Below are 14,690 nucleotides of genomic sequence, written 5' to 3' on the forward strand. Positions count from 1 at the left end.
TGTACTTCTTGTAGAAATCGTTTGGTGCATCTCAGCTGTAGGGAGTGAAAAGTACGGATAAACGCTATACGGATTTGTTACAGCCAGCGATTGGCAGTTAATGACGTCACGCGAGTCGTACAATGCTAGCTAAATTACGTACAATATATTACAGAGAGATGCCGGCTGCAGGGGTTTGCAGAACGGCGCCAGCTGTCGATGCAATGCGCGCCGTCCATGCGGCTGCCGCTTTTCCAGAAGGGGGGCGCCAACAAACAAACGACAGGCGTTTATGACACCGCTATGGCCTTGTCGCTGCTATTACAGCTGCGACCACTTCTGTTGCTCTGTCCACATCAGTTCAGAGAACTGTGCCTTCACTGAACGATACTGGGTCAGTGGCTGGCTCATTGTCTCAAAATATCTTAGCGGCACTTCACTACGCAGAGCCGTTAGCAATAGCGAATTCGATTTCCTTGATTGACTACTTTTCATCTTAGTTTTCTACGCTTCTGCTTTGACTGACATTGATGGTGTGCGTCTGCTAGCGAGCCTACTTCATTTTCGTCAGTAGCGCCGACTGCTGCTACCGGTGCTATTGCGCTGTCTGCGTTTCTTTCCCCGCCGGGTTGTGAAGTTGCCACCATGCCCAAACAGTTAGGCCCCAATGGACTGTTCAGCTGCTGCTTCTACGACACGGCTGTCGTGTTTCCCACAGTGAACATTCCGGCTGTTGACACAGCTCAATCGATTCGTAACTACTACAGGTACGTAAGCATAGACAGAGGCAGGCACAGGGGTATGGGGTTTGCCCACGCAGAACGTTCACTTTTGCACTTGAACATTGCTGCTGTTCGACAGTCACTGCGGGTAGCTCCACTGCGTGGAACACCACCTACCTGTGGGGCAAGGGGTAGCATGGCTATCGGCGGTAGTCAGACAAGGGACGCTGCCTCTTGCCGCATAGGGTGGGACGAACAGACGCCCTCCGTTAAAACAGCCACTGCTAAACCAAAGACGCAACAACAGCTGCGATATAAGCAGCATTTGCTCAAAGAAAAGGTCATACTGACTTAGCACAGCTGAGACGAGACGTATCACAGCCGTAGCGTTCGAACACTGATTGTTAGGAGCTATATAACATTTTTTACTGTATTAAAGGAGATCACTTGTTCAAAGATCGGCGGCGGGATGAAACTTGTCGCGGTGCTCTGTGTGTGTGTGGTAGTGACACTGGCGAAGAACGCTAAGGACGTCAGGGAAGAAAAAGATATCAAAAACGTCGATGGTGCTGCCTCTTCGAAGAATCCAAAGGACGTACCGCGGGAAGGCCGTGGACTCAAAGAGTCGCTTTCGGGTATTTCGGCAGCGCTTAAAGGCTTCAACCAGTTCAACTCCATTATGAGCGGAGTGAACGTCACCGAGATCGGTGATGCTTCTACCCGTGTGGCCAAGGAGCTCTCCAAGTCGCTTAAGATCGATGTCTTCGCCGTCGGCAAAGCGTTGGCTGGGGCTGGAGCGGCTGTGGGCACAACAGTGTTTCTAAGCGGTATGGCCGCTCTTTTAGCCACTGGTCTTGGCTTTTTCAACTATTCCCCTCGTTTGTACGAGACCGGTTATCCATTTTCGCCTTCTGTCTACCAGAACCGGGTGGGCCCTGGTTATCCTGGCGTTCTCGGCCAGGCTCAGCAAGCCGTCTATCAGCGAACGCAACAGGCTCAACCTACATATTCCACTCAAGTAGGCTATGGAAAGGGCATCCCCACAGGCCAAGCTTCGCTGCCGGTGCAACACCGAATCACTGTAGGCCAGACAGGTCAGGAAAAGCAAATAGCACAACCACAATACCCTGTCTATCATGGAACGGGTCACACGGAATTCGGTGAAGTGAGTGCACGCACTGCTCGTGTCCTAGAAGAGGTTAAGCAGCCATCAAATCCCGATCTAATACCGGCGATTCAAGACCTTATCAGTAAGCTGGGTCAGGCTGTAAATGTGATTGGCACTCAGGTCATGGCGGCCGCACGTCGATAAAATGTTTACCCACAAAAATACAAAATAGTGTCATATAAGATGAAACTGGTTCGGTTCGATTAATAATAGGCCCTTAATGTTTCTGTGAAAAGATCGGGGTATGACATTAGTTCACCATCGTCTTTATGCAAGCCGATAGATGTGACAGTCTTTTATTACGCACTATTTACAAGGCCACCATACTGATACGAAACAAGTCATGCGAATATAAGGTTGTTGTACACTGACTCCAAAGACAGTACTATTATATGAGGCTTTTCTTGAGGGTATGAGTTCTATGAGAGTAAACTTTACGTATATATATGTGTGTAGAGAGCAAGAAAGAAACCTCCTTCAGCGTTGAAAAAACGATGTTTACTTGATCTACGTCCAATATGTCGACACAAAGCAAAGTGTGCAATCTGTACATATAATAAAACATAAAAGTGTGCAAACTCGCAACGCGACCAGCGTCGCCTTCATGGCGGAAGTAATGGAAGTAGTTACGTCCGAGAGCTGTTTGCTTAGATTAATGTTATTATCGTATGCCTATTTATACAGTATATACTTTAGATCTATTTAGTAATACCATATTATTGAAATGCATTTACCACTGCATTATTTTGTGTCCCACGTTCACTGACCAAAGAGCTCGCCGCTATTGGTATTTGTCCTGTACACAGCATGGTTCGGTGAATAAAACGCAATATCTAAGTAAAATAGATATACAATTATGATTTATTACCAAATTCTTTATTATCAACTGTTAGATTGATGTAGTAATGAAAAACAAACAACAAAATGAATATTTTGCCGCTCCGCCAAATTCGAATCTATGATTATACGTAAAGGGGCCCGATAGTTTTTGTTTGAGATGATGCTATGATAAAACGCAATGACGGTCAGGCGCCAGCAGAACAACAGCAATCATCATGAGTCCCCGTGGTAGTACACGTTATAACGTGCACTGTCTTATGCGCACGTGATGGTCTGCAGAAACACGCGCCAGGAGCTACCCACTCGGAGCAATACTTAAGTGCATTACTTGCACAATGATCGCTAGATATTTCATTTATCGATAAGCGAAGTAAACGGATTCACGGCCAGTCTACAGTGGTAACTGTAGTAACATGGTCAGGAACCCTCGTTAGCTCAGGCAGCGGCATTTTTCGGAACAGGTACGCACCAATGAGGCTTGTCAGAACGAGATGGCCCTTCTGTTTTTGTCGAAGTGGTTGTTTATTGGGTCAGGGAGTGCAGTTGGACTCTATTCACTTATCTACCTTGTAAATCACAACGCCAGATCTCTGCGGGAATCTCTTCTAGCTTCAGCTTCGACTGCGCTTACAGAAGTAATTTCGTTACCCGTTGTATGTCTATAAGTTGGCCGTGAACAGCTGTTGAGATTTAAAAAACCTAAAAATGATATGAGATTAATAACACCTCCTGCTAGTTGGATGCTTATTAAACTTCATGATTTAGCCCTGTTTTTCTAGTTTTGTGGATTCAATCGCGTTTACCAACTAACGAAAACTAAGGGGTTGTTTGAAACTGAAAAAACGGTTCGTGATTCGAGCGAACACACGGATTACCTACGTACTGTTGATGTTAAGGACACCATTAATAACGACATCAAAAATTGTAATTACACTCTGTGAGAAAATCTATACACGAGAAGAGAAAAAAATATACCTTGACGATGATCCAAGCCATCGTGTTATTATAGCTAATGGCTACAAATATATCCCCGTAAACACAAGCTTCTAAACTTAATAGCCTTGCTAAACTAACCGAGGTTACTATCAAACGTACTTTCTTCGTATTGTTCAGAATACATTTATATAACTATTATGTAACCAACATAGAACTTAGTAAGTTCAATGTTCGGGTTAAACGGGCAAACTCAAGCGGCATCGCGGCGTCGAAACAAAATATTGATAATTCTATATGTCCTGTGATTGCTATTAGACAATTTCAAAGGTTGATGTAGATCACTGTCTTCGAATAGAATTGTTATACACATGTAGGCGATCTAGAAATGTCTGTGATTACAAAAAAAAAAAACCGTTATAACTGTAAATTGACGTTTATATCGCGATTTATGTCCACAGCCGGCCAACTCAACGTATTATACAGTGGGCTGTGACTAGATGAAAGAGTGCAGGAAAACAAACATAAATTCCACCGAGCACCGCAAGATGATTGAATTATCTAATTGACTTGTTTACATTCAAGCCTTTGTGGGTCAACAAGAAGCAGAACCAAAGTGCTGATTTTTTTTTTTTAAGAAAAGGATATCACGGCGTCTGTCTACACTGTGCAGTCAGACTGGGCTATGAAAATATCTCGTTGTTACAAATAGGCAGACATTTACTTGAGCCACATCTATGCCGAATGGTTGTTGTTATTGAGATCGTCCGGCGTGCAAGGATGACTGGGTCGCCGTAATAGTCGTACATGGGCGCCTCGTAGAGGGGTGTTGATAAGCCGATGAGCTATGGGTTTGATCTTCTTTTGACGATATGGACAGTAGCAAAAATCTGTTTTTGAGAACATTCGATTGACCTAAATCTGTGCACAATCCTCCGCTTGATTATTTGAAACGCAATCCGCAATCTCTGTCCTGCAGAACGAACCGTTCAGCGATCGTTAAAAGTTATTTGAAGCACAACGCATTCTTTGTTACTTGTTATTTGAGGATGCCTTGTTATTCCTAAAATATTGATTTAAACTGTAGGCTCAGAAAGAAGAGCTTTACATATAACTTTCCATTAAAGCATTTAGATATAGCAAACTTTTATGTCGCTACGGGCTGGCAATGCTCTAGTGAGTCGCACAGAGATAAATCAATTTCAAATGACAAAGATCCACGCCACTATATACTTTTATATTTTTGCCTTATTTTAGTTTTTTTTTTTCTCCTAGATAAGATACAAACATTTTAGAAAGGGAGAATGAGTTATTACTATCGCAATGGCAATGGGATACATTAGCACAAAATTAAGATTATATTAAAGCTATTAAGAGAAACGACACCAGATGAACTCAGGTCGTCCGGAGCGTTATTTTAGTTGCTGAAAGTACATATAAAATAAAGATGATTTTTAACAGCGAGCCACGTTGTCGATAGTAGTAATAATGTGTTATTCACACGCAACCTCGTAACCTGCAAAATATTAGAACTAAAATACTGGACGTTAAAATATGATTCATAAAAAAAGCAGGACGTTGTGAAAATACCAATAGAATATTACAATACCTATAAATCCAACCTACGTAATGATGATTTTTTTCCACTGGATAATAGTAAAATAGTTCAGTAGTTGAATGGGTCTATCCGTCTTCTATGAACTGTTACTATGTTAAGATTGTAGTCCATTAGGCTGACTGAGAGACGACGGGCATTAAAAGCGGCACTAGAGCGCGGTGATGGCGTCGCACTCTTCACGAACATTTCGCAGTCCTTTAACATCCACAGATTGCCCTTTTCTGCTCTCTCTCTCTATACATACATGTATATATAAAATTTGCCGTTATGCATGCATGTTATGGCATGTAATGGTTGTTTTTTGAACCTTCGCTATGCTTGCATTTATTAAGAAAGGGACCAGTTACCTCTTACTAAATATGTCTTCCAAGCACCTATGTTCTCCCTCAATAGGTTTAGAATTATTATATTCCATTTCATTCGGCAGAAACCAGCCTTTTATGTAGGTTTGCTCGTTTATAGGTGGCACCTAATCAGATCTATTTTCAGAAGTAATAAATTTTGGCTTTTCGTGACACACCTAAATCTTTTAGACGCGCCGATCTTATGCTATGAATGAGACATTCATGCGAACGATTTGTTAATAGTCGATCCATTTTCAGACCTCCATATACATCTTGTTACGATGTGTACAAATAATACGTAAATTTTTAGACCCTATCGTTACATTCGGTCGACGTATCGAATAAATAGCGGTTGTGTCAGTATTCGTACGTTGTCTTTACAGTATATAAACTATGATGGCTCACATTAAATACGACAAACTTTAGCAAGAAACTGATTTTACCAAAAAAAATTCCGTGTGGCCTTTCGCTACCGTTCGTACAACAGAGTATGCCGTGTCGAACAAAAAAGTATCTATGGGCTAGGTTCCAGTTTCCGAACTGCTGCTCCTTGCTGAGAATCGCTTGCTCCATAATCCGTGCTACATAGATCTGAACGGTTGTGAAGATATAGTGCAAGGCCTTAAGTATAAACTATATATCAATGTCTGAAAAAGTTTTCCAGCCGCCAAAGCTTCATCGGGTCAAAAGTTGCTACAACAAGATTACTTTGAGCTTTTCCTAATTCTTCCAAGGCCTTTATTCTGTCAATTTTCAGCTCAATTCGAGAACTTAAGCCAGGCCTTTGACATTCAACTGTGTTTCTGAAGCGTGTAATAAAATGCTTCTTTCAGATCCCATCAAATCTTCTTCGATACTTCTGATAAGGGTTACCCGGATGAGTGTGACTATGTAACGCTGAAGATTGTTTGTTAAAGATTCACCCTTGATTCTTTGTACAAATTTTATGCCATTCCCATAATATTAATGACATGCATTTGATCAAGAAGTTAGCCGCGTCCTGCTCATTGAGCTCACGTGGGATAAGTCTTTTTCCTTTTGTGTACTCCCTTATGCAGGTAGATGATTTTTAACAGCAATGCAGCTCACTGCTAAGTGATCACAAGGCTCTTGTTGTAGTGTGTGAATATTTATGTAGCATAGTCCGTAGTTCGCTGTCGTCCACTTCTTGGAGTAGCCTGAAGTTTGCTTTACTCTTTAAACAGAGATAATGCGTTACAACGAGCTTCATCGAAAAGATCGCACATCTCGTTTTCTTAGTCGGATTTTCCCGGCCGATAAATAGCCAAGAAGCAGGCGTCCAGTATGGACGTCGTCAATAGCATGACGATCTTAGAGGAAGCTACTGTATATAAAATTAGCCAAAGAAATTCTAAATAGTGCAGATAAGAAGAGCACCACATTTTATTTTAAGCAGCGAAATTAAATACCTTTTACAAGTAGAAAAGTTTTAAAGTTCTTTCCTGCTGGACATGATCTTATGCACCTTTCAGAGCGCTTCCCTAAAAAAAGCTCAATTTATTCTCACTTTCTACAGTATAGATTGCTGAAGCAAACCGAAGGCGATGCTGTGCAAAGAGCCTGCACGTTATCATGGATACACCAGTTTAATAATAGATCGGTGTTCACACTTAACACACGTTCAATAATGTTAAAATCTCTCTTCTGGATTAATATGTCCTTAAAGACTTCATATATGTATATATTTTGTTCAGTCCTGAAAAGGTTTTGGAAAAGCAAGCTAACCGACAACCAGTGGCTCATCATATTATATAGTGGCGCGGCGTAAGGGTAAGCAAATGTCTAAATAAATTATTTTTGATTATTTTTAACGATAGCCATTAAATATGATCTAATTTGTTTCCAAGCAGCAGCATGTAATGCATCCAATCGTAGAAGTAGCGCAACCTCTGTGCCCAATAAATAACCAAACTATCGGTCTTTAAAGTCACCATAGTTGTATTATTTATCTTACTTTTACAATTCGTTTTTTAGCTTCGGTTTTAATTAGTAGGCCAGTTAGATGTGTTTCAACTAGGGAACACTGTCTCAAGCCGTATATATATATATATATAATGCTCTGACTAAATTCGTTCAAATTTTAGCGGGCTGTTTGTCGTGGCGAGCATGCGTCCATCCTCCAGATCTAACACTGAAAACAACTAGTTCTTTCTAGAACAAAATGACTGAATTATTATAACCAAAGCCAGTAAGCCGTTTCGCTATTTTAGCTAAAATCAACTATATCCAATCTCTTCATGCTTCCTTTTGTTTGCCCGGTCTACGTTATTGCCAGTCTTCATGCTGTTTCTAAAGAATCCTGAGAAGATTTCCTTTGATTAAATTGGAATATGAGTTTCCCAAAAATGTATTAAAGTGGTTCAAAGGGCCAATTTTAATACATCTGGGCTTTTTATACAGAAATTAGCGGCATTTCTGAGGAGGAGAACACCAGCTGCTAATTATGCCGTCCAAAAAAGCTTTAACTTTCTGTCATTTCTATTTTTTTGATATGTTTGAATTTTTAGAGATTTTAGCCTTCTATCGGCCCAAAGTTTAACTCTATTGGATGTTTTTTGTATGTAGCGTAATTCGAGCGACAGTTCAATTTGATCCCTACCACTATTACGCAAGGCGCATCTAGTACTTAAAAAAATAATCCGTGGATTGAAGAATCAATAATGTTAAAATGGCTGGTGAACCGTTTAGACTTCGAATTAAAGCTGTTATCGCAGTACGTGGAAATTACGTTAAATAAACGTGACTGTCAGGATTGATACTTTTAGCAGATGTGGAAAAAAATGTCTGTTTTGTTCAGATAGAGCCTTAGGAAGTCCTTATAAGAAAAATTTTGGATTCAGATGAAAAATTGTGTATACTGCATTGTATATATTGGTATGTATACATGTATATACAACTTTTCCCTATTACTCTTATCTGAATAACTACTATTACAATACATATTAAAGGTTGCGCCTTACGTTAAAATTAGTTACCTGCGCCTCGTTATCGCCTAGCTATATTCATCTAGAAGCTAGGGGCTTAACAATAACAAAGGAAAATTGTCAAATAATAAAATGAGCGCATTACAGAAGGAATGAAAGAGTTTATAATTAGCTATGCCCCGTATTAGAGGAGTTCCACCGCACAACATGAGGATTCATCAAACTGTAATAATGTTAGAGTTTGTCATGCCAAACAACGTGTCATTGAACGTAAATTTTATAGTTCAAGAAAAAAGATGGTAAACTGTAATCCATAGTTGTTACAATAGGAGGTTAGCGGAATGGTGGCCAATCATCAAAGATTAGGTTAGCCTCCGTTCTGTTCTGCATGCACACCAAAATACTATGCATCATTTGATTTTAAAGTAACCATTTCTTCGCTCTGTTCGCAGAAAATATAATCTCAACTCAAGCTTTAGACTCAAGCTCCCATAAAACGCATAATAAGTTGTATAGAACTTGAACTCTGACTCGCATGAAAAGGCATGTCTGCGGTGTGAAGTACGCAGTAGCACGGAAGACCTGGAAGTAAAGGATCGCCGGTTTAAGTCAAGGTGGGCACATACAAATTAATACGCTTTTAAACTCGTAAATTTGTTACTAACATAAATTATTGTTACTAAATATCATTGCTACATACAATACGTTTCTCTCCGACTAACTGGTTCGAATGGCTCTTACTTCATCGATTCGCAAGATGTTTTCATTCTGAAGTAACTAAGTTGCACTCTTTAAATTATTCCAGGTCTTTGGGTAATGGCCGGTAGCAATGAAATTTCTTTTATATGTTTTTACTATCTGTGTAACTAAAGTTACGGTATATGGAATTGTGAGCGATGCATTGCCTTTATAGACGTCAGCTTTAGTGCGCGGTGCCTATTGCGTATACCTAACCGACGCAGAATATCTAAAATATGACAACCTAACCAATCCTTCATGGATTATTCTAATATATAGAATTAATCCATCTTTACTGCTTTTGTAGACAATTACACTATTAATGAAATTTCTCTTACGTAACGAAAATGTTGTACTGTACATACCATTAACAGCATTACTAATATTTGCCTTAGAATTTAGATTTAATCAATAAGCTTATATTTATAGAACTTATGAAGGTTTCTCTATGAAGTTAGGCTATTTAAAAATGGTTGTGTCGACGCTCTGTTAGTGTTCCGCTATGAATGAAACGAGTTGACTTTGAGACCCATGAATTTCCGGCTCTGAGAAGGCGTTGACAATTTAATAATATGCAACATTATGTGACGATAATGTACTACGAGGAGCGTTGACCGCACTGCATCCCAAACAGAATACTCGATTCATAGAGGATAAACACAAATTTAGGTTACTGTAAAAGCTAGAACGATACCTTTCACCTTCTCGGGATGATCCTACCAAGCTATCAAGAGGTTCTTTGAGAGAGACACACCTTGTTTTGCCACCATCTAAGAACTTTACTTAGATACGTTACTCCTTGATAATATTATCTTATTTGAATCCTTATTCCAATAACGTATGTCCTCGTATGATTTGTTAGTCGTCTGGTACACCATACTGTTCCATAAGTTGTCAAGCCCTAAACAATGAAAATAAAGCTGACAGAACTCAAAATACATTATATGGAGTAAAGCAGCACTATGTGAGATAAAACTTGGACTAGGACTGGAGTTTTTTTTAGAAGATAAAATCGAAAAGCTTATAGAATTAGTTGTTTCTGACTATATATTAATAAATTATTCAATCACAGACATCACAATCAAGAAATCACAATCATTTGAACGATAACCAATTCCGATACAACAACTAAGCTTTCAAAAATCTAATCTCTATAGCAGGAAGTTAATTTTATAGGCACAAAATGTTTATTAGGTTTGAAGTACATGCGAACACTGATGGTTTGTTGCCTGACATGGCCTATAGTTTACCTTAGCATAGTTTACCTTAAGCTAACTGTCAACTTTCAAAAACATACTATTATTTTTTACGTTACTTGTTTTTTTAATGGGCGATTTTAGAAGAGGTACGAGGAAAAGGGCAATGCAAATACGAGTACGTGTAGGGATTACTATACTCATCGCCTTTCGTATTGTGTAGACTTTTACTAAGGGATCAACAGTATATTCACGTACAGATGAAAGAATATATTAATAGCCTTCTTTATTGCTTTAGTTCCAGATGAGTGCCAAGACCGTCCTACAAGCCATCCTGCTTCGCCTTCATATGTTTTCCTTTACTCCATCTGTCCTGTAACATAACGTGGTTAGCCTGTCGATAGTAGTAGCTCCTGATGAAGCCTTATTATATCATAGGTCCCTTCGGTTCGGAGGGACGTTTTCACTGCACTATCCGACTCGGGAGACTATAAGCGTTTCGACAATTTGTCAATGGTGGGAACATTGTAATCAAATTAGCGGGATTGATTTGCGGAACAGGCGCCATAAGGCTGTGTATCCAGATAAGGGATTTCTTCTTGTCAAGCCTGGGTGCTGTACATTATAACTTACCGTAATTTATCAGTTGCCTGGAGGAAAGGGCAATGTGATATTCTAGTATGAATTCAACTGGAAATAAACACTGGAAGTTCAATACCACTAGACAAACTACCGTTTGGTTTCACCTTAGGTATTTTTGGTTAGTTTTTTTTTATACAAAAAAAAATAGCAGACATAAAACAATGGATCACCACAAGGTTTCTGTCATTAAGCGCCCCAATTTGCATCGAAGAAATGCTCTCAAATCAAATAAGCAACAGTATGTCTTTTGCGAGGCGTTATAAGCTCCTAATTATATGCCTACGATACTGAATCAGTAGAAATATATTTTGATCCGTGTAAATTCCGATTGTGAATTGAGTTACTTGTAAGTGACGATGCGATGAGCCCATGGAACTGGATAGTGTCGGTTACATCGTGCAGCTAACCTTAAAGTTTATCCTTAATGATTATACAGAATAGAATTTCTTTAAATATAAAAGGGGTATTTGCTTCTAGAATAATCATGTTAATTAATAAAAAAAAAAAAAAAAGAAACAGTAAAAATAGGTTAAACAGTAAAAATCAATGTTTTTGCTCCATAGCTAACCTATTTGGCGTAAATCGGCCACTCTATCTGTATGGTCACGGAACGTGCAGTCTTCAAATGTTTGTTTTTTTTTATTCGTCCTTTTATATTTGTTCAAATCGCTATAAATTTTTTAACTGATTTTTCTTTTCCAACCTAAATCGACTTTTTTGGGTACCCGCTTTGAGTTAAGCCGGTTTTAAAATATTAAATGAATAAGCTCGTGTATGTTAACGAAAGTTGCTCTTTACATGTCAGTTGTGTTTTTGTTTCAGAGACCATCCACGATAGGGATCTTAACGCAAGGGCCACAAAAGCAGAAGACGCATGTACTACTGTTAGAGAACAATTTTTACATAAATGGCTAACAGAGCCGGGTTTAGTTACTGAAAGCGATATCAAACATAGTTCATGGATGCCACAACTAAAAAGCAGGGTGCTTTTCTAGCGATTAGAGGGTGGCGGACGGCCAAAAAAGAGCTGAGCGGAAATGATAACAGGTATGTGGTTTTCCAAGCGTGTATCTACAAGCGAGCGCAATAATATCCCCTATCTAAAAGAGAGTCGTAGGTGCGGAGATTTGTTAGCATCCGATCAAAAAAAAATCGACAGAAGATGTCGGCAAGACGACGGGATCGTTGACGATTAATTGCTTAGGTGATTACTTGTAAAGATTTGTGAAGTCATCTAGGTGTGAAATCACTAGCGCCAGGATCTTTCGAATCGACAGGTCGTCAACGGCCAGTTTACTGGTAAAATGCGGGGATCTCAAAGACCCTGCACGAATGCATCAGACTACGATGGAAACGGACGTGAAGGACTAAGATCCTAGTAGAGTAAAACACCACAACAGGAGAGTGAGGAAGAGGTGGAAACCAAAGAAGGCAAAGGCCTGAGGTTCACAAAACAAAGTAATTTATCGAAAGGTGAAAAGATGCATATATGACTCATTCTAGCAAATCGCTATAAACAAGCTAAAAAGACAGTTTCGTGGCTACCGGCGAATATGGTCGAGGAGAATGTCGCGTATTTCTCCCCCAAATAAAGGTCAAGAAAAGCAGCACCACTATCTAGGGCACAACTGACGATCAAGGAGGCCCTTGCGAATTAGATTGAAGCGGCGAGGTAGCGATGTCAGGCAAAACATTACGCCAAGACAAGGTCTCATTTGAGGTCGTTTGTATCTTAATAAAAAGGCGGTCTGGTGGCTTATAAATCGACTCTTCAACGACGGCCGGTTCCGCGATATGTGGACCTGGCCATGATATTCAAACCTAGTGAGGATCGCCTATAGCCCGACACGCCTTCTGAACACCGCAGCAACGGTCGTCGAACATGTAATTATTGTTAGGCTCAATATGGCAACTGAAAGAAAACAAGCGAAGTCCTAAGCTCAATATGGCTCACCTGAAAGAAAGTGCGCTGTTGTGGTTATGAAGAGTTTTTTAAAAACTGCATCGAAGGAGATAGAAAACTCCAAACACGAAACAATATGTTCCTCTGTATTCTGGGGTTTCATTTATGTAAACGTAGACTGGCGTCAATGCAAGGTTCACGTCTATTTTTCCTATGAAGAAAGGTTAATAGCTTTGTTGAACTAAGGTACTAGTGGTCTACATAAAGATTGTGTCTCTGTAATCGTCTGGGTATGCACAGATAACGACTAATACTATTATAAAAGTGAATTTGGCGGGAAACGTTTTTCGTAGATCTGGCTCGATTTTCAGTTTAATCGAAACTTGCTTATTTTCGTATTTGCTCCGCTGTTAGCTTGGCGGAGCTCTTAACATAAGTTGTTTATCGTTGTTAGGGTCACAAGGATTGGGCACGTATTTCTTACAACGTAGTATTGAATACTACGTTGTAAGAAATACATTTGTCCTAGTGGTAGCGTAGGGCTCCAATAATGATTCACTGAATTATGTACATTCTATGTATATTCTAACATTATATAATGAAATTCGGACGGGTGAACGTCGCACTGACTAAGTTAAATCGAGTTGAAAAATCATTTATGTACACAAATGGAGATTTCAGTGCTGTTCGATGCCTGCAGCTTCACTGCTCTAGTGAAGACGTGCCGCATTTATGCATAAGGATTGTGACAATGTGGACCACTGCAGCATATCGTGTGGAACAGGAAGCGAGCACAAGATGTTAGAAGCAGTGAGGTAGGTAAACTGTGCGCATCTAACGACCTGTCGATAAACCTGAGGAAAATGCGCATTATCTGTTTCCGAACGTTCTGCATATGACGAATGTAAGATTCTAGGCGTTCATTGACACAGAACTGTACGGAAAATAATTACGTGCATTAGTCCGTGCAAGGATTCACTCAATCCACCAACAGCCGGTGGCTAGACAAACTCCAAAGCTGCTATATGCTGCTATCTTTGTGCCCTACATATAACAACATGACTTTCCTTTTTGTGTGTTATGAGGAAAAATGAGCTCAGTATTGTACAATCATGGTCTGTATCTACATTAATAAAAAAAGGGCCGTACGGTAAGTAGTCTCAACATTGCAAATATCATAACATCTACGTGCAAAAAAATCGACAAGATTTGGGTTGCGGTGATTGACGTCAAAAACTTGGGGAAAAAATGCCCGCCCCACAGAGAACTGACGACATAGGAATGGTGCTCATTCAGGTACGTGGTAAAGAGAAAAGTCAACTTGCTTTTGAAGTAGCATCCTGTGCATGAGAAACTCGTCGCTGCCGAATGTTCGATGCTATATACCATGAACGATTTTAGACCTTAGCTGGACAACCATGTAGCTGCAATGGCAATCAATTAAGTTCTAGTAGTCGCTAAGTAATCGCGGTAATTATAGGCTTATTATTGCGTAAAATAAGTGCTTGTGTCTGCACACTGTGCATGAAGGTGTATATTTAACAATATATAAAAACGTTATTGTAACGTTTTTATTCATTATATTATTTAACTTAATTATTGTATTAATGGTTAAAAACGAGACTGTCTTTTCGGGCGCGGTAAGATAGGCGAGGAATTACG

The 14,690-nt window shown here is 39.7% G+C and overlaps 1 long non-coding RNA gene across 1 annotated transcript; it reads left to right on the top strand.

The window, feature by feature from the left end:
- The first annotated feature begins 214 nt into the window (after positions 1 to 214).
- LOC111253781 (uncharacterized) lies at positions 215 to 11,879 on the top strand. The gene is made up of 3 exons (XR_015317939.1): positions 215 to 746; positions 9,002 to 9,163; positions 10,782 to 11,879. It is a non-coding gene; the product is annotated as an uncharacterized LOC111253781 (long non-coding RNA).
- The last annotated feature ends 2,811 nt before the right edge of the window (positions 11,880 to 14,690 follow it).

This window comes from Varroa destructor, unplaced genomic scaffold (genome assembly GCF_002443255.2).
Source record: "Varroa destructor unplaced genomic scaffold, Vdes_3.0 BEIS01000007.1, whole genome shotgun sequence".
Lineage (NCBI taxonomy): Eukaryota > Metazoa > Arthropoda > Arachnida > Mesostigmata > Varroidae > Varroa > Varroa destructor.